This window comes from Phyllobates terribilis, unplaced genomic scaffold, assembly GCF_046119375.1.
Source record: "Phyllobates terribilis strain yellow unplaced genomic scaffold, ASM4611937v1 Scaffold_1748__1_contigs__length_216518, whole genome shotgun sequence".
NCBI classification, from domain to species: domain Eukaryota; kingdom Metazoa; phylum Chordata; class Amphibia; order Anura; family Dendrobatidae; genus Phyllobates; species Phyllobates terribilis.
The window spans coordinates 88,541-110,751 of NW_027364508.1; the positions used below are offsets into that span (position 1 = coordinate 88,541).

Below are 22,211 nucleotides of genomic sequence, written 5' to 3' on the forward strand. Positions count from 1 at the left end.
TCACCCCCTGCTGTTCCCACCCGCCTCAACACCGTTGGAAGGGAGGAGAACCAATTAAGGCGGGGGGTGGGGTGGAACGAGCAGCTGTCTACCCTTAGCAGGAGGGCTGCTGATTACTTACCTCTCCTGCTGCTGCTGGCTGTCCAGCAGCAGACTGAAGGTGGCTGCTGCTGTGCGCAGGTATATAAAGGCTCAGAGCCTATTATGACACGCGCAGCCAGCGTTCCATTGCCACATTCCATCTACTGCAGGCAGGATACCTGGCTGGCTGAATGTCACTGAGAAGCTCACAGAGACCGCCATAAGCAACAGTTTAACAGAATGCCACATACTAATCAACCAAACTTTTTGGGTTGGGTTCTCTTTTATAGTCTGCAGGCATTAAATGAAAGAAGTCAGTGTTCCAGCAGAGGGAGACATTTCAGAAAAGGCATTGTAGCAAACCAAAAAAGAAATTTTAAGCGCAGCAGAGTAACCAGCGCACATACCTGTTAGCTCAGGTGAGTTTAAAAGGCTGCTGTTGATAACAAGGGCATTTGCTAAATAGATGGTGTGTGTGCAACAATATACTGAAAGGTCAATTATATTGTGCAGCTTATCTCACCACCTGTAGTTATTTAGGTGAAAGCTCCAAAATGCTTGCCTAATATGTCTGTTTATCCAAAAGGAAGTAAAGAGGGAGAGCTAGATAGATAGCATTGCATTACATTACATGGCAATGCAATGCACAGTTGCTGAAGTTGAACCAAAATGAGCTTGTCATCTGGCTTCTGCAACTTTGAACATGAAAAATCCAATGAGGAGAAGAAAAGCAAAGCCAAAGAGTCCATCCCAAAATCCGACAAACAAACAAAATGAACAAAAAACATTGAATTCAATTCTTTCTGATTTTAGAAACTGCATTAAAGAAGGGGTGCACCGGTCCTGGAGATACTGCAATACCAGGTCAATGCGTGGAGTGGACAGAGCAAGCTCTTTTTCCATCTCCCTGTTCTAAAAATCCATTTAATATATGGTCCCCAGATAGGGGACGTATCAGATATTAAACTGATAAGAACAGATTTTTTTTTTTTTTTTTTTAAAACCACTCAGGTTTAGATATAAGCAAACAGTTAACCAGACTTCGTCATAAGTTATACTGCCACTTCATAAACATCATTGTGGCTTCTTTATTAAAGTATTATTCAACAAAAATACAAACAAGTAATCCTATGCCAGAGAAATTTCCAGAAAAAATATCAACGGTATTTAACCATATCCTGCCACTTAAGGTATTTCCACACACCTTCAGAATCTGTTCCACCACCACCACCTTCTCTTGTATCCCACAAATAGATTACATATAGTCTTGCTAAGATCAACCTAATACAATCATTTACTGTTAAATTTACTCTTTTAAACACACACAAATTTCTCACATCCCACAAGCTCTCCTGCACACACACCATAATAAACCACATCATCCTTTCTAGGCCACGACGACTAGCACCAAAACCAAACATAGTCACTCTCCAATCAATAAACTTCACACCAGCAACCCCTTTACACAGTCCACCCACACCTTTCCACACATCATACGCAAAATTACAATCCCACATAAGGTGCCTCACCGTGTCATTCGCTCCACAACCATCCCTTGGACATACTGCAGATCTTATGAGATCTCTTTTCTTCTGAAAATCCCTCACTGGCAAAATATTATGAAGGCCCATCCATACTATATCTCGCTGTCTATTCGACACACCTTGAATGCTTAACTTCTTCCATACCCGCGCAACTTCCATAGAACGCAATCCCACCACATTACTCTCACACTCATTCACACACATCTTCCCCATCACCTTCTTAACCAACATAAAGTCTTTCATTGCAACTGCTAACAAATCATTCTTCCTCACAAACTTCTCAATCAAACCATACCACTCAGGACACTTAAAAGCAACAGGCACATTCTTATCACGCTTCACCCAATTCAGACCATACAGCATCCATCCAGCCAAATACTTACACATAAATGCCCCTTTATTATTCTTCCCAATCAAAATGACCGTAGTCTTAATAAAATGCAATGTTAGAAACACTTCAATATTCGGAAACTTCAGTCCCCCATACAAATATTGCTTAAACAAAATCTCTCTCTTAAGTCTTTCCATCCTACTGCCCCAAAAAAACACAAAAAATAGTTTCTCCACTTTTTTAATTTTCCTATAGGGCACTGGAAAAATACAAGAAACATAAAGCAAAATAGGGAGAATAACAGCCTTAATAATAAGAACCTTCCCTACCAAAGACAAAGAACGTAACTTCCAAAAATTCATCTTCCGCACAATCCGCTCACCACATTCATCCCAACTCTCATAACCTTTCAAATCATCATTAAAAAAAACTCCCAACACTTTAATTGCACCATCCACACCAGCCACACCATCCATCTTAATCCTATTGTCACCAAAACATTTAAACATGCATTTGTTCCAATTCACACGAAACGCTGACGCGCCACAAAAAAAATTCAACAACAATTTTACTCTCTCCATAGAGGCCACACTCTCACTCACCACTACTACATCATCCATATATCCTAAGACTTTCACAGTCATTCCACCACTCCCTGGCACTAACAAACCACGCACCACTTTCTCTTTCCGAATCATACACAGCAGTGGCTCAATCACACACACAAATAATACCGGTGACATGGGACAACCTTGCCTCACACCAGACCTAATACACACTTTCTCACTCAAAAACCCATTCACCAGAAATTCACTCACCACCTCCCCATACAATCCTCTCACGGCACGCACAAATTTCTCCGGAAAACCCATTCTACGCAAAACCTCAAATAGAAACACATGAGACACGCGATCAAACGCCTTTTCAAAGTCAACAGCCATCACCATACACTTCTGCTTTCTTACTTTACAATCCCACAACACATCTCTTAAAAGACACAGATTATCCGTCATACATCTACCAGGCACTGCACACACTTGATCTTTACCAATCACATCAGCTACAACCACACGCATCCGACACGCCAAAATTTTACTGAATACCTTGTAATCGGCGTTCAGAAGCGTAATTGGCCTCCAATTACTCAAACACCTTTTATCCCCTTTCTTATGGATTAAGACCACCACTCCCTCCTTCATTGAACCCGCAAGCATCCCATTCTCCCACATAAACTGACACTCTTCCACTAAATCCATACCCATCACTTCCCACATCATAACTAGAGATGAGCGGTGTTCGACTAGAACTGTTCGCCAATCTCAAATTCGAGCTGTTTTGGGCGGTGTTCGAGTTGTTCGACGAACCCGAACGATTTGCAAAAAATTCGGCTGTTCGAGGTTATGTTCGATAACTGTTCGTGCACCAAAAGCGTGTCCTGCATGTCTGGCGCTATTTAGAGCACCAATCATGCAGGGATTGTCTGCCACTCACTGTAATGCCACAGCCATGGTGGTTGTGGCATTACAGTGATTGCCCAAATCGATGGGAACAGTGCCAACAGTGAAACATGAAAAGCCGGCAATTCAGCAGCGGCATACTAGAGATGAGCGTTGTTCTACTCGAACTGTTCGCCAATCTCAAATTCGAGCTGTTTTGGGCGGTGTTCGAGCCGGTCGGCGAACACGAACAATTTGAGAAAAATTCGGCTGTTCGAGGTTATGTTCGATAACTGTTCGTGCACCAAAACCATAACTGGATTTTTTCTCAGTAATGATGAAAATTAATGTTAATACGCAGTTTGAGTGTACAGCCGGGCGGGGGGAGGGGCAGGGGATGGATCTCTGCAGGAACAATGAAGATCTCCATTTTTTTTTCTCTTTCCCGCATTTGCAGTGGGGAGGTGCAATCTGTCAGCCTATCAGCAGCGCACACACGGAGCGAAGTGCTTTTTTTCACACAAGCAAGGGCATGTGTGATTGGCAGTGTATGTCACATGTCCTTGCCCTATAAGACCAAGCCATTTTCCCCGTCGCCACCATTTTCTCACTGCTGCAGCTGCGTGTTAGACGGCACCGCTGTTGCTGTGTGCGCTATACCTTGTTAATTTCAAGCCAATTTTCGCACAAATATACAGATAGCTTGGGAGTAGGGAATAGTTGTGATTGCAGTCCTTTTAAGGACTAGGTTACAGCATTTCCTACGACTTTTATCAGGCAGGTCTGTGCTCTTAAATAGATAGATTGTGGGAGTAAAGACTAATTGTAATTGGAGTCCTTTTCAGGACTAGGTTACATCAGTTCCTATCAGTTTTTGCCAGGCAGGTCTGTGCCAGTGCTGTGCAAGTTTTTTTCACAGCATTTGGCTGAATCTAGCAAAGCTAATCCTTTTTGGCCTATTGCAGAGTGTGTTAGTCAGTGGAGTAGCCTATCTGTGTTGCAAGATATACCACCTGTGTATAGAATACCAATTTTTTTACTGCACCTAGTGAAGTAAAATCTTTTGGGCATAGCATCATTCTATTAGTCCATCTATACTGACCTCCATCAGGTTGCAAACTGAATATAATTTTTTTCTGCATCTAGCTCTGAAAAAATATTTGGGCTTCTAGCAGTGTGTGGGACTTGGTCTATTAGTCCATCTATACTGACCTCCATCAGGTTGCAAATTAAAAATAATTTCTTTCTTCATTTAGCTCTGAAAAAATATTTGGGCTTCTAGCAGTGTGTGGGACTTGTTCTATTAGTCCTTCTATACTGACCTCCAGCAGGTTGCAAATTGAATATAATTTTTTTCTGCATCTAGCTCTGAAAAAATATTTGGGCTTCTAGCGGTGTGTGGGACTTGGTCTATTAGTCCATCTATACTGACCTCCATCAGGTTGCAAATTAAAAATAATTTTTTTCTGCATCTAGCTCTGAAAAAATATTTGGGCTTCTAGCAGTGTGTGGGACTTGGTCTATTAGTCCATCTATACTGACCTCCATCAGGTTGCAAATTAAAAATAATTTTTTTCTTCATTTATCTCTGAAAAAATATTTGGGCTTCTAGCAGCGTGTGGGACTTGTTCTATTAGTCCATCTATACTGACCTCCATCAGGTTGCAAATTAAAAATAATTTTTTTCTGCATCTAGCTCTGAAAAAATATTTGGGCTTCTAGCAGTGTGTGGGACTTGTTCTATTAGTCCTTCTATACTGACGTCCAGCAGGTTGCAAATTGAATATAATTTTTTTCTGCATCTAGCTCTGAAAAAATATTTGGTTTTCTAGCGGTGTGTGGGACTTGGTCTATTAGTCCATCTATACTGACCTCCATCAGGTTGCAAATTAAAAATAATTTTTTTCTGCATCTAGCTCTGAAAAAATATTTGGGCTTCTAGCAGTGTGTGGGACTTGGTCTATTAGTCCATCTATACTGACCTCCATCAGGTTGCAAATTAAAAATAATTTTTTTCTGCATCTAGCTCTGAAAAAATATTTGGGCTTCTAGCAGTGTGTGGGACTTGGTCTATTAGTCCATCTATACTGACCTCCATCAGGTTGCAAATTAAAAATAATTTTTTTCTTCATTTAGCTCTGAAAAAATATTTGGGCTTCTAGCAGTGTGTGGGACTTGTTCTATTAGTCCTTCTATACTGACCTCCAGCAGGTTGCAAATTGAATATAATTTTTTTCTGCATCTAGCTCTGAAAAAATATTTGGGCTTCTAGCGGTGTGTGGGACTTGGTCTATTAGTCCATCTATACTGACCTCCATCAGGTTGCAAATTAAAAATAATTTTTTTCTGCATCTAGCTCTGAAAAAATATTTGGGCTTCTAGCAGTGTGTGGGACTTGGTCTATTAGTCCATCTATACTGACCTCCATCAGGTTGCAAATTAAAAATAATTTTTTTCTGCATCTAGCTCTGAAAAAATATTTGGGCTTCTAGCGGTGTGTGGGACTTGGTCTATTAGTCCATCTATACTGACCTCCATCAGGTTGCAAATTAAAAATAATTTTTTTCTGCATCTAGCTCTGAAAAAATATTTGGGCTTCTAGCAGTGTGTGGGACTTGGTCTATTAGTCCATCTATACTGACCTCCATCAGGTTGCAAATTGAATAAAAAAAATTTCTGCATCTAGCTCTGAAAAAATATTTGGGCTTCTAGCGGTGTGTGGGACTTGGTCTATTAGTCCATCTATACTGACCTCCATCAGGTTGCAAATTAAAAATAATTTTTTTCTGCATCTAACCCAGCCAATAGTTTTGGCCTAATACCACAGTTTGGCCACTCAGCTCTGCTCGGTTACCATCCATTGTTTTTTTGTGCAAACAACTCCAGAGTTGTGAATTAGTTAACCACCAAAATGAGTGGAAAAAGGCCTGCTGCTGGTGGAAAGGGGAATAGGCGTGTTGGGAAAGGGAAAAAAGGTTGTGTCCGTGGGGTAGGTGCAGAAGAAAGACCATCTTCCAGCCAAACTAAAATGTCTACTTCTTTTAGCGGACAATGTGATAAGATCCCTTTCTTACGGCCACGCCAATCGCTACAAATTCCAGATGAGGCACAAAAACAGCAGGTGCTTCAACGGATATCAAGTGCTCCTTTAAGTGGGCTCTCCTCCACATCAACTTCAACATCACAAATACTCCAGTCCTCAAAGGTGTCACCCAAATCGCACTTGCTTCCTCACAGCTCCCAAATCTCCAGCTGCCCGTCTGAGTATGAGGTAGAACAGATGGTTGAGTCTGCAGAGCTGTTTACTCATACTATAGCCTGGGAATCAGAGGTCGACTCCAGCGCTTCTGTGAATCCAGACGAGGAAATGATCTGCACTGATGCCCAGAATCTTTATGAGTCGGATCCAGGACCAGACGCAGAAGGTTCTGACCATAATGTAGACCCTCATTCCCAAACTGTAACTCCTGTTGGTGGAGACAATGAGGAAGACGATGATAAGACTCAAATACCTGATTGGAGCGACAACTTTAGTTTTTTGTCAGGGCAGGAACAGGTTGGCTCTGAGGACGACGGGTGTGATAACGCACAGGGTGATGATGATGAGTTCGGAGATCCCACTTACTGTCAACCCACAGTCAGCCAAGAGATGAGGTCAGCAGAGGAGGTGGAGGAAGATGCTAGTGACGACGAGGTCAGGTTGCGCCTTCCTGGACAGAGACGTAGTACTGGAAGCACGTCAACAACTGCATCCTCAAACACAACTCTGCCTCTCACCACAAGTCGTGGTGGCTCTTCAGGTCGCATGGGTGCTACGCCTTGCATAGCCTGGGCATTTTTTCAGATCGATAAAGATGACCCAACTCGTGTTATCTGTAACATTTGTCAGCAAAAGCTAAGTAGAGGCCAAAAAATACATAGTTTGAGTACTTCATGCATGAACCGGCACATGGACATGAAGCATAAGTTGCAGTGGGAAGCTCAGTGTGCTACAATGCGGTCTAGCCGGCCGGGCCAACCACCGTCTGCCATATCTTGTGCATCCGCGGCCTCTTCATCCTCTGTGACTGGGGGGACAGCAGTCACACCTGTTTTGGGGCGCAGACCTGCCACCTCTTTACCCGCAACAGCCAGCGTGATTGGCAGGTCATCATTTTCTTTGGAGGTGGTAACACCAGCTGGTCTTGAGCGCTGTCCGACATCGATAGCACCACCTTTGGATCAAGGCAACCTAACATGTCCGCCTGCATCTTCCTCACAGACCGGCAGTTTGCCGGGGACACCCTTATCAACCCCGTCTAAGCACAATAGCCAGCCCTCGGTCCCTCAGATGTGGACAAGTAAAAGACCATTTCCTCCTAGCCATGAGAAAGCTAAGAGGTTGAATTTCACCATCTGCAAGCTCTTGGCTACAGAAATGCTGCCTTTCCGCCTGGTGGACACAGAGGATTTTCGAGACCTTATGTCCGTCGCAGTGCCCCAGTACCAGATGCCCAGTCGGCACTACTTCTCAAAGAAAGGTGTGCCTGCGCTCCACCAGCATGTCGCACACAACATCACCGCTTCTTTGAGAAACTCTGTGTGTGACAGGGTGCATTTCACCACAGACACTTGGACGAGTAGGCATGGACAGGGGCGTTACATGTCGCTGACTGGGCACTGGGTAACTATGGTGACAGCAGGACAAGGGGCTGCTGTCCAAGTCTTGCCGTCCCCACGAGTTGTGCGTCAATCCTCTTTATGTAATTTTTCCTCCACTGCTTCTGCCTCCTCAACCTCCTCTCGGTCTTCCACCTGCACCCAAAGCCTGTCTGGTCATGCCACAAGCTTTCTAACTGCGCAGAAGGGATCCTGCACACCTCCTTACTATGCTGGCAGTAGGGCTCAACGTCATCAGGCGGTTTTTACATTGAAATGTCTGGGAAATGTGAGTCACACAGCTGAGGAGTTGTGGTCAGCTCTGGAGAACCAATTTCATGAATGGTTGTCTCCACTGGACCTGAAACCAGGGAAGGCCGTGTGCGACAATGCTGCAAACCTGGGTGCGGCCCTTCGCCGGGGCAATGTCACACACGTGCCTTGTATGGCTCACGTGTTGAACCTGGTTGTCCAGCAATTTTTAGCCCACTATCCCAGACTAGATGGCCTTCTGCAGAGGGCACGGTCACTGTGTGCTCACTTCCGCCGTTCGCATCCCGCAGCTCAGCGACTTACATCTCTACAGAAGTCGTTGGGCCTGCCACTTCACCGGCTAAAATGCGATGTGCCTACCCGGTGGAATTCAACTCTGCACATGTTGCAGCGACTGTGGCAGCACCGACAAGCCCTGGTGCAATACGTTCTGACGTATAGCCTGGGCCAACGAGATTCAGAGGTGGGGCAAATCACGCTGGAGGAGTGGTCTCAGATCAGGGACCTATGCACCCTTCTGCACAGTTTTGAAATGGCGACGAAGATGTTTAGTGCTGACGATGCCATTATCAGCATGACTATTCCGGTGATTTACATGCTGGAGCACATGTTAAACAGAATTCGGAGTCAGGTGGTGGCACAAGAGGAGGTGGAGGAAGTAGAGGAGGAGGAGTTGTATGCGGAAGGGCTAACATCTGCAAGGTCCAGACGGTCGGCAGCACCAGGGCGGCAGGCATGTGAGGGTGGGGGAGATGATTTTACCAGGGCGCATGGTAGCAGCCAAACTAGTGAGGAAGGTGCAGGAGCCCAGGAAGAAGTGGAGGACGAACTGATGGAAGACTCATCAGATGAGGGAGACCTTGATCACATTTCTGTTGTGCGAGGTTGGGGGGAGAGGACAGAGGAAGGAAGCATGATTGTTACCTCGCCACCAACACAACAGGGACTTGGTGCTCCTGGATGCGCAACACACATGAGTGCCTTCTTGCTGCACTACCTGCAACATGACCCTCGAATTGTGAGAATTAGAAATAATCCTGACTACTGGGTTGCCACACTGTTAGATCCCCGGTACAAAAGTAAATTTGCAGAAATTATTCCTGCCATAGAAAGGGATGCACGCATGCAGGAGTATCAGCAGAGACTGTTGCAGAATCTTACATGTGCTTTTCCACAAAACACCAGTGGTTCACGTAGTGAATCTTACAGTTCTAACTTGCCAACCGTGGTCTGTATGGAATTGTTCAATAAAGGGCCCAAAATTAAGATAACATAGATGGGAGAGGTCTCTATGAATAGGAATTCCTAAGTATTTGATACCCTGTGAGGGCCAGGCAAAGGGAAAGTTGGACTGGATGGAATCCTATATGGATTTAGGGAGGGAGACATCGAGGGCCTCAGACTTCGCTGCATTGATTTTAAAATTTTACCATGTAACAAAGTGATCTATTTCAGCCATAACAGCAGGGATGGATATATGTGATTGAGTGATATATACTAGGACATCATCAGCAAATAGAGAGCACTTGTACTCGGTGCCTCCCACCTCAATCCACCTAATATTGGGGTTATGGCGAATTGATGAGAGCAGGTGCTCCGTCACTAGGATGTATAAGAGAGAGGACAGAGGACATCCCTGCCTTGTCCCATTGGTGATTGTGAAAGGTGATGAAAATGTTCTGACGCACCCCCTGGGCCTTGGGACACCCGGAGCCGGACCCTTTTTGGTGGATGCTGGTGGTTGTAGTCTTCGTGGCGGCGATCCGGTTCCGTGGCTCAGGGCGGTCAAACCAGTGGCGGAACTATTTATGTGGTTTTGATGTTTAAATGTCCGACTACGCCACCCGTGGATTGCGGTCAGAGTGAACCGCCGCTACAGGGCAGACCGCTAAGGCTGGTGTTGTGGGTGCAGCAGAGCGTAGCATAACTCCCCACGGGAGGAGTATAGCCTCAGGGCAGTGTATGCGGAGGATGGGGGTGATGGTGCAGGGCAGCAGCAGTAACGACACGGAGTCAGTGATGCAGTTCAGGGCCTTTACTCACAGTTCTTATTATCCAGACCACGTCTGCAGGTAACGGCTGCCCACATCGTACTGTGCTCACCAGGTGAGGGGCTCAGACAACTCCCAGATAACTTTGGAGCGCTTCACAGGACCCCCTTTGTGTGTCCTTTGTCTGGCCTTTCTTACCAACACTTCTGTCCGGCTGCCTCGGGCCTCCTCTTGGTAAACTTGGCGCCAGTTTCCCTGACCCTATGTGGTGCCTTCCTAGCGGGTGGAGCAAGGGGCTGCGCCACATAAAATGTCAGAGCCTCCGGTTTCTAGCTGAGGGTCGTTTCCTGCCTCCACTAGTTCGGGGACCGGTCTCCCCCTTTGGCCTGACCCCTCCACGCAGGTGGATTCGGGCGTGCGGTGGCGACTCGCCCGTCCGCACCCCTGGGATCCCTTCATTCCTCGTTCCTGGAGCCTTCTCCGCTCCTCTTCCTTCCTTCTCCCTCTTGCAGGCCTGGGCCTCTGTTACTAGGCCCGCCTCCGGAGCAGAGCTCATGCAGAGCCCCTGCTCCCTGCCACCTCTGCTCAGACTTCTCTGCACTGAACTAAGATGGTGCCCACCTTTTATACTCCCTTCTCAATGCACCCAGGAACTGCTTCCTCCCTGCTCCTGCACTGCAGGGTTCCCCTTCCTCAGTGTTCCCTCCCCCCACTCCAGCCAGGGACAGGGACTGTCGTGCCCATCTCAGGGGCATATTGGTCGCCCTGCCCCACGGCAATGTGGTGTAATGCATGCAGGTGTCGGGTCCTGATCCACACTCCATCCTTATCTGAGAGTGAGATATCACACCTCTGGGTGAGGTGCAATACGTCTGTAGCAACCGAGCCCTCGGTGCTACAGTTCCATTTATCTTCAGCCTAGGTGACGTATTGTGATACAGGGCCGTGATTTTGGCTATAAAAGGGTCCCCTAGACCCCTACCCCAAGCTTTTTAAGAGAATCATATATGGCGTGCCAGGAGACTCTATGGAATGCTTTCTCAGCATCCAACGAGAGTATCTACTTACAAATTTTTAACTGCATCTAGCCCAGGAAATACTTTGTGCCTAGTAGCAGTGTCTGCTAGTCAGCGGATTATCCCGGCTGTTAAGCAAGCTACACCACCTGTAGTTTGGACACTTAATTTTTTCAAAGGAAATGCTTCGGGACCACGGGATACTTAGTGAAGAGCATCAGGAGGCACCCCAAGGCATAGGGGCTGGGACTGGCACTAGGATGCCTTGCGGTGGACAGCCGAGCTCGATCCTTATAAAAGCTTTTTAACTGCAGCAGCTTTAGTGGACACTACTGGAGCTGGAATTACGCGGCTGCTGGCATGAGACTTGCCCTCCAATAGATCCTTGTAAATGGATTTAAAGTGTATTCATTCAAATTAGAGGGACAATTTAAATTAAAAAGCTTAGAGCTGCCTCCACCACAGGGGGGCTCTCTCGACCCACCAGCGGACAGGCACCAGTATTGGGAGAGGGGGGCTGGCCGTCAGGGTTCACCGCGGCTCTGGCACAAACCCGGCGACACGGAGGTGGCACGGGCAGGAGCGGACTGGCCGTCTCGGCTTCTCACTTTTTGGATTTTAGAAGGGCATGACATGCCTATATCTGTGTCTCCCCCTCCTTTTACTCCTCCACCTCTTTTCTTTTCGCATGACTATATGTACTTGTCACTTTTCCATGTGTTAGTTGTGTCTTCTGAGCAGTTTGTCAGCTTTTGGACACCTTTGAAGGTGTTTTCTATGTGTTTCTATGTGTTTTTGTTTGCCTGCCATTGGTTTTAACGGTGTTCGAAGGTGTTCGACGAACAGTTCGACGAACAGTTCGGCGAACACACGGGTGTTCGACGAACCGAACCGAACTCGAACACTACGGGGGTGGCTCAACACTACGGCATACACCTGTACCCGACAATTTAGAACCGAAAGAATAGAGCTTCACACATAGATTAGATAGATATAAACATGTCAGCCACATATATACGAAGTACAGTGAAAGTGCTGCTTACTGTACTTGTCATTTAGCGTAAAGGATTTATCAAAAAAAATAATAGTGTTTTCATGCACCGTCTCTTTAAAAAAGCCGGCCGGCAATTCAGCAGCGGTACCCGACAATTTAGAATAGAAAGAATAGAGAATCACACATAGATTAGATAGATAGAAACATGTCAGTCACATATATATGAAGTACAGTGACAGTGCTGCTTACTGTACTTGTCATTTAGCGTAAAGGATTTATCAAAAAAAATAATAGTGTTTTCATGCACCGTCTCTTTAAAAAAGCCGGCAGGCAATTCAGCAGCGGTACCCGACAATTTATAACAGACAGAATAGAGCTTCACACATAGATTAGATAGATAGAAACATGTCAGTCACATATATATGAAGTACAGTGATAGTGTTGGTTACTGTACTTGTCATTTAGTATTAAAATAAAGGATTTATTATTAAAAAAATTGGCGTGGGGTTCCCCTTAATTTTAGGCTCTAGCGGAGGTTAAGCAGACGGCTGGGGCAGATGTTTGAAGCCTGGGAAGGGGGTAATACCCACGGAGCTTCCCAGGCTACTAATATCAGCCCCCAGCTGAATACATAGCCTTTACTAGCTATTAAAATGGGGGACCCCCCCAAAAAAATGACGTGGGGTCCCCCCTAATTTAATAGCTAGCAAAGGCTAGGCAGACAGCTGGGGGCTGATATTTATAGCCCAGGAAGGGAGCCATGAATATTGGCCCCCTCCCAGGCTAGAAACACCAGCCGTCAGCCGCCCCAGAAATGGCGCATTCATAGGATGCGCCAATTCTGGCACTTAGCCTCGCTCTTCCACGCTGCCCTGGTGCTGTGGCAGGGGGTAATAGGGTTGGGGTTGATGTCAGCTTATAATGCCAGCTGACATCAAGCCCAGGTTAGTAATGGAGAGGCGTCTATAAGACACCCCCATTACTAACCCCATAGTCAAAGTTAAAAAAAACACAAACACCCAGAATAAAGTCCTTTAATTGAAATAAAGACACAATCCTTTATTGTTCTAAATTAAACCATACTTACCGTCACGCCCATTCCAGCTGAAGCCAACGATCTCCTGCAATAAAAGGAAAATAATAAAGCAACCTCATCCTTACCTTTCCATGGTTCCCACGACAGCTTCAGCTCTGCTACATCGAGATGACAGGCTGGACCGCAGCAGAACGCTGCCATCCAGCCTCTCAACCCGCAGACACTGAGAAGCGCAGGCTTGCTTGCGCTGCTCAGCGTCTCTCTGTGACGACATCCAGATGAGCCGAGTTCATGTCCAATGAACTCGGCTCACCTCATGCACGTCACTGACAGCGTGGGAAAATTCTCACGCTGAAGCGGTGAGTGCAGGAGAATTCTCCCACGCTGTCAGTGACGTGCATAAGGTGAGCTCATGTCCAATGAACTCAGCTCACCTCCTGCACGTCACTGACAGCGTGGGAGAATTCTCCTGCACTCAGCGCTTCAGCGTGAGAATTCTCCCACGCTGAAGCGCTGAGTGCAGGAGAATTTTCCCACGCTGTCAGTGACGTGCATGAGGTGAGCCGAGTTCATTGGACATTAACTCGGCTCATCTGGATGCCCTCACAGAGAGACACTGTGGAGCGCAAGCAAGCCTGCGCTTCTCAGTGTCTGCGGGATGACAGGCTGGATGGCAGCGTTCTGCTGCGGTCCAGCCTGTCATCTCGATGTAGCAGAGCTGAAGCTGTCATGGGAACCATGGAAAGGTAAGGATGATGTTGCTTTATTATTTTTCTTTTATTTCAGGAGATCGTTGGCTTCAGCTGGAATGGGCATGATGGTAAGTATGGTTTAATTTAGAACAATAAAGAATTGTGTGTTTATTTCAATTAAAGGACTTTTTTCTGGGTGTTGTGTTTTTTTTAAATACTTTACTAGAAATTCATGGTGGTCATGTCTAATATTGGCGTGACCCCATGAATTTCGGGCTTAGGGCCAGCTGATAATGCCAAGCTGGCCCTAACCCCTTTATTACCCAGTGAGCCACCGCATCAGGGCCCTGGATGAGTTGGGTACAGCGCCAGAAGATGGCGCTTCTATGAACGCGCCATTTTCCGGGGTGGCTGCGGACTGCAATTTGCAGCGGGGGTGGCCCAGAAAGCTTGGGCCTCCCTGCGCTGCGGATTCCAGCCCCCAGCTGCCTAGTTGTACCTGGCTGGACACAAAAACAGGGCGAAGCCCCACGTCAATTTTCTTTAAATTATTTCATGAAATAATTAAGAAAAAAAGGCCTTCCCTATATTGTTGTGTCCGGCCAGGTACAAATAGGCAGCTGGTGGTTGAGGGCAGCCCGTTCCTGCCTGCTGTACCTGGCTGGACACAAATATAGGACGAAGCCCAACATCAATTTTTTTAAAATTATTTCATGAATTTCATGAAATAATTAAAAAAAAAGTACGTGGGGCTTCGCCCTATTTTTGTGTCCAGCCAGGTACAACTAGGCAGCTGGGGGCTGGAATCTGCAGCGCAGGGAGGCCCAAGCTTTCTGGGCCCCCCCCGCTACAAATTGCAGTCCGCAGCCACCCCGGAAAATGGCGCGTTCATAGAAGCGCCATCTTCTGGCGCTGTACCCAACTCATCCAGGGCCCTGGTGCGGTGGCTCACTGGGTAATAAAGGGGTTAGGGCTAGCTTGGTATTATCAGCTGGCCCCAAGCCCAAAATTCATGGGGTCACGCCAGTATTAGACATGACCGCCATGAATTTCTAGTAAAGTATTTAAAAAAAACACAACACCCAGAATAAAGTCCTTTAATTGAAATAAAGACACAATTCTTTATTGTTCTAAATTAAACCATACTTACCATCACGCCCATTCCAGCTGAAGCCAACGATCTCCTGCAATAAAAGAAAAATAATAAACCAACCTCATCCTTACCTTTCCATGGTTCCCACGACAGCTTCAGCTCTGCTACATCAAGATGACTGGCTGGACCGCAGCAGAACGCTGCCATCCAGTCTGTCATCCCGCAGACACTGAGAAGCGCAGGCATGCTTGCGCTCCTCACTGTCTCGCTGTGACGGCATCCAGATGAGCCGAGGTCATGTCCAATGAACTCGGCTCACCTCATGCACGTCACTGACAGCGTGGGAAAATTCTCACGCTGAAGTGCTGAGTGCAGGAGAATTCTCCCACGCTGTCAGTGATGTGCATGAGGTGAGCTCATGTCCAATGAACTCAGCTCACCTACTGCACGTCACTGACAGCGTGGGAAAATTCTCCTGCAATCAGCGCTTCAGCGTGAGAATTTTCCCACGCTGTCAGTGACGTGCATGAGGTGAGCCGAGTTCATTGGACATGAACTCGGCTCATCTGGATGTCGTCACAGAGAGACGCTGAGCAGCGCAAGCAAGCCTGCGCTTCTCAGTGTCTGCGGGATGACAGGCTGGATGGCAGCGTTCTGCTGCGGTCCAGCCTGTCATCTCGATGTAGCAGAGCTGAAGCTGTCGTGGGAACCATGGAAAGGTAAGGATGAGGTTGCTTTATTATTTTTCTTTTATTGCAGGAGATCGTTGGCTTCAGCTGGAATGGGCGTGATGGTAAGTATGGTTTAATTTAGAACAATAAAGGATTGTGTCTTTATTTCAATTAAAGGACTTTATTCTGGGTGTTTGTGTTTTTTTTAACTTTGACTATGGGGTTAGTAATGGGGGTGTCTTATAGACGCCTCTCCATTACTAACCTGGGCTTGATGTCAGCTGGCATTATAAGCTGACATCAACCCCAACCCTATTACCCCCTGCCACCGCACCAGGGCAGCGTGGAAGAGCGAGGCTAAGTGCCAGAATTGGCGCATCCTATGAATGCGCCATTTCTGGGGCGGCTGACGGCTGGTGTTTCTAGCCTGGGAGGGGGCCAATATTCATGGCTCCCTTCCTGGGCTATTAATATCAGCCCCCAGCTGTCTGCCTAGCCTTTGCTAGCTATTAAATTAGGGGGGACCCCACGTCATTTTTTTTGGGGGGTCCCCCATTTTAATAGCTAGTAAAGGCTATGTATTCAGCTGGGGGCTGATATTAGTAGCCTGGGAAGCTCCGTGGGTATTACCCCCTTCCCAGGCTTCAAACATCTGCCCCAGCCGTCTGCTTAACCTCCGCTAGAGCCTAAAATTAAGGGGAACCCCACGCCAATTTTTTTAATAATAAATCCTTTATTTTAATACTAAATGACAAGTACAGTAACCAACACTATCACTGTACTTCATATATATGTGACTGACATGTTTCTATCTATCTAATCTATGTGTGATGCTCTATCTTTCTGTTCTAAATTGTCGGGTACCGCTGCTGAATTGCCGGCCGGCTTTTTTAAAGAGACAGTGCATGAAAACACTATTATTTTTTTAAATAAATCCTTTACACTAAATGACAAGTACAGTAAGCAACACTATCACTGTACTTCATATATATGTGACTGACATGTTTCTATCTATCTAATCTATGTGTGAAGCTCTATTCTTTCTGTTCTAAATTGTCGGGTACAGATGCTGAATTGCCGGCCGGCTTTTTTAAAGAGACGGTGCATGAAAACACTAATATTTTTTTTAATAAATCCTTTACACTAAATGACAAGTGCAGTAACCAACACTGTCACTGTGCTTCTTATATGTGTGACTGACATGTTTCTATCTATCTAATCTATGTGTGATGCTCTATTCCTTCTTGTCTAAATTGTCGGGTACCGGTGTATGCCGCTGCTGAATTTGCCGGCCGGCTTTTTTAAAGAGAGTGTCTTCTGAGCAGTTTGTCAGCTTTTGGACACCTTTGCAGGTGTTTTCTATGTGTTTCTATGTGTTTTTGTTCGCCTGCCATTGGTTTTAACGGTGTTCGACGGTGTTCTAAGGTGTTCGACGAACAGTTCGACGAACAGTTCCTCGAACATCCCGGTGTTCGACGAACCGAACCGAACTCGAACACTACGGGGGTGGCTCAACACTAATCATAACATATAGCTCCACAGGCAAACCATCCTTCCCAGGCGTCACATTTTTCCTTGCACCAAACACCGCTTTCTTATCTTCCTCCTCAATCACTGCCTCACATAGACCAGAACATCCATCCTCATCCACCTTACAATCCAAAGTCTTAAGCACTTCTTCTTTCAAACTCTCATCCACCCACTTCCTGCCAAACAACTCAGCATAAAACGTGACCACTTCCTTCATTACATCCTCCCCACTCACACAAACACCATCCACATCAAAAATCTCCTCCATACCCTCCTTCTTACCATTTATTTTTTTAAAGAAATATCTTGAACACGTTTCATCTTTATCAAGATGGACCACCTTTGACCTAAAAATTATTTCCCTTCCCTTCCTCTCCAAAGTCCTCTTCAAATCCTCTCTCGCACTTCTTAACAAATCATCCACATCCACACCACACATCCTCATTTTCTCCAGCCATTCCACCCTCATCATTAAATCTTTATATTGACTCCTAACCATGGCAGCCTTTTTATAGCCCCATCGACGAAAAAACTTTTGCACTTCATACTTCATCCAATCCCACCACACCAACACACTTTCAAACTTACTCTTTTGAGATTTACACCAACTATATTTTTTCTTAAAATCATTCACAATTCTCTCATCCTCAAGCAAACTCACATTCAATTTCCACACACCTCTCCCATGCACCCGCCTTAAATCCCCTCTAAACTCACCTTTCAGGCACACATGGTCCGAAAAAGGAACTGAAAATTGAGAAAAACCATCACATATTATATTTTTAGAAAAAAACATCCTATCAATCCTAGATGTTATCCCACCCCTGTCAGCTTTATAGGTTGGTGGTGGTGGCTTCCCCAAATAAACCTCAGCAGCATCAAAAAAGAAAAAATCAGAAATAATGTTTGCCAATCTTTTTCCTGAGGCATCAACTTTCCCCTCAGTTACACAGTTAAAATCACCTGTTACTATCACAGGGATCCTACCAGGTAATTCTATACATAATTTATCTAATAAACTTAACCTGTCTTCTTTTTTTGTAGGACCATAAATATTTATAATTTTAACTTTCCACCCCCTCCCTCACACAACTGCAGAGATGCAACGACCCACCTCTATTACCTTATAATATTCAAAAACAAAATTTCTATTATTTAATACTATCCCAACTCCATCATTTTTATTCCCACTAGAGCCAGACCAGATATGCTGGCCATATGGCCAATCAGCGTCTTCCAGGGGTTCTTCTATACCACACTCCTGTAGACACATAATATCAAAAGAATGGTTATGTAAGAAGTCCAGTATCACAGATCTTCTAACTCTAGACTTTAAAAGTCTTACATTAAGGGACGCAATGTCCCAATTTGGTTTAGAGACCATTCTTTGGCTCAAAAACCAGAAACACCAGTCTCAGCAAAAAAACATGCCTTCCTTATCCTTTGTCATCCGGCGAACTCCCACTTAGCTGAAAGATAGTGGACTCCAAATTCTCCTCCAGGTAAGCCGTTGACGCAGGAGAAAGAGAAACCACTGGGTAATCCCGCTCACTCACCGGACTTGCCACGCATTGGCTACTTGATGGTTCAGACAACCGGGCCCTTTTATTCTTAGCGCGGTCCGGTTCCTCAGAAGACCTCACCCCAGTCTCAGTGAAGTCTCCTTGACCTCCAGCTCCCTCTTCATCCATACTTTCACTGCTCCAACTGAGAGCCGGGTCCCCTGGGATTTCCAAGGCTCCCTCACGTTCTTCACAAAAGGAGTCAATGAAACCCCCCTGATAGGAAGAAATGTCCATCTCAGCTGCCAGAACCTCTTCCACTCTCCCGGGCTCCACCAGTAGGTCAGCAGACGCCCTCACTGGAGCAGTCTGCACACGCTGTTCCACTACCTTCACCCTGGAAGAAACTGCGGCCTCAGGTGCCACACTCTTAGGCCTCGGAGAGTTCGAGACCACCTCAGAGTATGCCCTTGCCTTGCCCTCGTTCGCACGACGAGTACAATCCTTAAAGGCATGCCCCTCCATACCACAAGCATTGCAAACAATTGGATTGGTACAGTCCTTAGCAACATGCCCACTTTGGTTGCACTTGGAGCAAACAGGCACAGCAGTACAAACCTCTTGTAAGTGTCCGTACTTCTTACATTTCCTGCAAATAACTGGGGCCTCAGGAAAGAAGAGAATACCCCTATCTCTCCCGATAGAGAAACTTTGGGGAGGGTAATGAACACCTCCAGGCTCCGAAGAACTTTCCCCAAATCTGACAAAATATCTGTATTTGCCAGTCCATAAGTTCTCCTCGTTCATGATTTTGTGACTGTTGCTCACAAAGTCACAATGCCTCTTAAGAAAAGTCGCAATGTCATGTTCGTGCATAAAGGGATTATACATAAATATGACTAGGGGAACATCACCTTTGGAGTACAAGACTGTAAAAGTCAAACCATACAAGGTTGGATTCTTCTCCTGCTCCCTCAACTTCTTATACAGGTTCCGGCAAGCCGCCATAGATTGCAGCACCAAGACATACCGTCCTTCTTTCCGGGATTCCTGCAGGCAGACGATGTTTTCTCTTGTCACTTCCAGGATTTTGAAGATCACCTCGTGCACCATATACGACAGATTGAAACGCTCTCTGACAGCAGCATCAACTTCAATGCGGAATGCATTGCAAACCCGATTGTCATCGGTCCCAGCATAGCGTATCTTCACGCCCATTATGATCACTCTCTCGTTCCTCCTCGTTCTCCCCCTAAAGCAGCAACCGGCTTAAGCCATCAAGATGGCGATGCCGGAAGGCCAAGGGAAAACACTCACGACCCCACACAAGAAACTTGGTCTTAGCCAAAAGGCAGAGAAGCGATAACCAGAATTGGTTTCGAACTACGGAGCCACCCAAGGATCCTGAAAAGTCCATTTGTGGAGATGAGCTCCTGGACTCCCGTTAAGAAGACATGTTGTCAACCTCTAGATCCCTTACATGCCTGCACTTTTCGGCTTGCTGCTGCTGCAATCCACGCGTTTTAGATCTGCATAACTCCACCTCTTTAAACACAGCACCCTCACCCCCTGCTGTTCCCACCCGCCTCAACACCGTTGGAAGGGAGGAGAACCAATTAAGGCGGGGGGTGGGGTGGAACGAGCAGCTGTCTACCCTTAGCAGGAGGGCTGCTGATTACTTACCTCTCCTGCTGCTGCTGGCTGTCCAGCAGCAGACTGAAGGTGGCTGCTGCTGTGCGCAGGTATATAAAGGCTCAGAGCCTATTATGACACGCGCAGCCAGCGTTCCATTGCCACATTCCATCTACTGCAGGCAGGATACCTGGCTGGCTGAATGTCACTGAGAAGCTCACAGAGACCGCCATAAGCAACAGTTTAACAGAATGCCACAGACTAATCAACCAAACTTTTGGGGTTGGGTTCTCTTTTATAGTCTGCAGGCATTAAATGAAAGAAGTCAGTGTTCCAGCAGAGGGAGACAACGTTTCAGAAAAGGCATTGTAGCAAACCAAAAAAGAAATTTTAAGTGCAGCAGAGTAACCAGCGCACATACCTGTTAGCTCAGGTGAGTTTAAAAGGCTGCTGTTGATAACAAGGGCATTTGCTAAATAGATGGTGTGTGTGCAACAATATACTGAAAGGTCAATTATATTGTGCAGCTTATCTCACCACCTGTAGTTATTTAGGTGAAAGCTCCAAAATGCTTGCCTAATATGTCTGTTTATCCAAAAGGAAGTAAAGAGGGAGAGCTAGAAAGATAGCATTGCATTACATTACATGGCAATGCAATGCACAGTTGCTGAAGTTGAACCAAAATGAGCTTGTAATCTGGCTTCTGCAACTTTGAACATGAAAAATCCAATGAGGAGAAGAAAAGCAAAGCCAAAGAGTCCATCCCAAAATCCGACAAACAAGCAAAATGAACAAAAAACATTGAATTCAATTCTTTCTGATTTTAGAAACTGCATTAAAGAATGAGTGCACTGGTCCTGGAAATGCTGCAATACCAGGTCAATGCGTGGAGTGGACAGAGCAAGCTCTTTTACCATCTCCCTGTTCTAAAAATCCATTTAATATATGGTCCCCAGATAGGGGACGTATCAGATATTAAACTGATAAGAACAGATTTTTTTTTTTTTTTTTTTAAAACCACTCAGGTTTAGATATAAGCAAACAGTTAACCAGACTTTGTCATAAGTTATACTGCCACTTCATAAACATCATTGTGGCTTCTTTATTAAAGTATTATTCAACAAAAATACAAACAAGTAATCCTATGCCAGAGAAATTTCCAGAAAAAATATCAACGGTATTTAACCATATCCTGCCACTTAAGGTATTTCCACACACCTTCAGAATCTGTTCCACCACCACCACCTTCTCTTGTATCCCACAAATAGATTACATATAGTCTTGCTAAGATCAACCTAATACAATCATTTACTGTTAAATTTACTCTTTTAAACACACACAAATTTCTCACATCCCACAAGCTCTCCTGCACACACACCATAATAAACCACATCATCCTTTCTAGGCCACGACGACTAGCACCAAAACCAAACATAGTCACTCTCCAATCAATAAACTTCACACCAGCAACCCCTTTACACAGTCCACCCACACCTCTCCACACATCATACGCAAAATTACAATCCCACATAAGGTGCCTCACCGTGTCATTCGCTCCACAACCATCCCTTGGACATACTGCAGATCTTATGAGATCTCTTTTCTTCTGAAAATCCCTCACTGGCAAAATATTATGAAGGCCCATCCATACTATATCTCGCTGTCTATTCGACACACCTTGAATGCTTAACTTCTTCCATACCCGCGCAACTTCCATAGAACGCAATCCCACCACATTACTCTCACACTCA

General features: G+C 45.7%; 2 pseudogenes; both read right to left on the minus strand.

Moving 5' to 3' along the window:
• Positions 1-908: 908 nt before the first annotated feature.
• On the minus strand, positions 909-1,116 carry LOC141245065 (U2 spliceosomal RNA; annotated as a pseudogene).
• Positions 1,117-21,301: 20,185 nt separating this feature from the next.
• Positions 21,302-21,509, minus strand: LOC141245077 (U2 spliceosomal RNA; annotated as a pseudogene).
• Positions 21,510-22,211: the final 702 nt, after the last annotated feature.